The sequence below is a fragment of the Capsicum annuum genome, chromosome 11 (assembly GCF_002878395.1).
Source record: "Capsicum annuum cultivar UCD-10X-F1 chromosome 11, UCD10Xv1.1, whole genome shotgun sequence".
NCBI classification, from domain to species: domain Eukaryota; kingdom Viridiplantae; phylum Streptophyta; class Magnoliopsida; order Solanales; family Solanaceae; genus Capsicum; species Capsicum annuum.
This window is the reverse complement of record NC_061121.1, coordinates 22,771,943-22,773,675: the sequence shown is the minus strand read 5'-3', so window position 1 is coordinate 22,773,675 and position 1,733 is coordinate 22,771,943. Positions and strand designations below refer to the sequence as shown.

The 1,733-nt window shown below is 34.3% G+C and overlaps 1 long non-coding RNA gene across 1 annotated transcript; it reads left to right on the top strand.

Annotated features, from left to right (window-relative positions):
• The first annotated feature begins 316 nt into the window (after positions 1-316).
• Positions 317-1,472, top strand: LOC107847420. Its single transcript, XR_001667472.2, has 3 exons — positions 317-426; positions 530-684; positions 847-1,472. It is a non-coding gene; the product is annotated as an uncharacterized LOC107847420 (long non-coding RNA).
• Positions 1,473-1,733: the final 261 nt, after the last annotated feature.

The following is a 1,733-nucleotide window of genomic DNA, read 5'->3' as shown; positions in this document are numbered from 1 at the left end:
CTGATTGCTCAAATTTTATTTATACCCATCATTTAAAGATTGCTATTCTTCTTCTCACTGTATCATCTAATCCTTTGATCAACTTCTTGAATAAAACTTTTAAATGAGAATTTTCAATACTACTTCCATCTTTAGTAATTTTTGAACAATTTTAAGAGTAAAACAAATTTTCCATTTAATTCCCTCTCAAATTCGACTATTTGTGTTGAATATTACATTTCACTGTATATGAAAGAGGTAATATCTCATCTGGGAATTCATCGAAGAAGAATTGAACCACTGTATATCAAGCACATAATTTTGGAAGTACGCTCCTCTGCTGTTCAAAGATATAAACCTTTGATTGATGACTTGTTTAGTTACTTCCATCCGCGAACCTTGCTGGTGAGAATGGATATGGATGCACCAGATTATAACTTTATACAGGTATCCTGCAGTGCTATGAATTTATTCTTCACTTTAGTATTATCCCATCTTCAATACATATTCTTCATTTTTTAGTTCCACTTATAACATTATGAATATGCAGTTCCTATTAGATGAACTGAAAGACTTGGAAGGGAAATCGGGAATGCAATGTGGCAAGCGATATAAATACAGTAATAACATGTTCTGGCTTTGTTTCTTGAAAGATTATGAGATCCTCGAATCAACAACAAGACAACTCAGCTTGCAATTCCAATGGTAATTTCCTCACAAAACACATAAAATAAATTTCTTTATCTTTGTTTAACGACACATATACAGTTTTGATGAGTTTATTTTCCACTTCAATAGATTCCCTGTTTTGATTCTAGTCCATTATATATGTACAGTTATGAACCCTCTTCTTGCATTATTTGTCAGGCGCCTCCATTAGAAAAGCCCCCTCGGCGACAGGCTTTATCTGAATAGCTTATATCAAGATAGAAAAGCTGTGTTAGTTTGATAATGGTCATAGTCAGTATTCTTCATGATATCTGTGATGCTATATACATTCAATTTATAATTTGGAAAGACGAAGAAATGTTGATGCAAATGGAGTGTGGCGCACAGCTAGTTTCTTACAATGGAGAATAAAAAATTAGGAAGGTCAATGTTAATGGTAGTGGCACTGCAGCGACAAGATGCATTTCAAGTTTCTTCTCACTCAAAACTGTCATGGGCGATAAAGTTTCAGGATGTTTTTGAATTTTGGTAGAACAACAACTCCGCCTATACATCCCAAAGTCTCTGGAGCTGCATTTCTGTAGATCCTTTAATTCTGCAATTGTCTGAATAAAACGAACTATGGATCAAAATATTGACCTACGAGTCAGATATTTTAGTTTGAAGAAGTGCGTTTTGATTGAAAAAGGTGCTTTGGCGGCCTTTTTTGGGGTAAACAGGAGATGATCTTTTGCCTATATATTTAATGGGGTGCATCAATTTGCAGTGGCACTTCCAAGCTAACCCAATGTAAACCAGTTTTGCTGGCTACTAAGGTGCTATAGAACCATACACCTGTTTAGCTTAAAAAATCCATTATTTGGTCAAATCATATTTAGTTGGGCTAAAAATTGGCCAAATCAGAGTGTTGTTGATATTGCCTTATCATGCTTTTCGCTGATGACAATAATCTTACTCTCTTGGTGTATCAAATCTAGTGGTATCGACAATCAGTTAAAAGTTTTATGAGTTTCAGGGATCAATCATACAATGATATTCTTTTATTTCATTCTTTCTCGTTTACTCCATGGCAGAATCTCTATGAG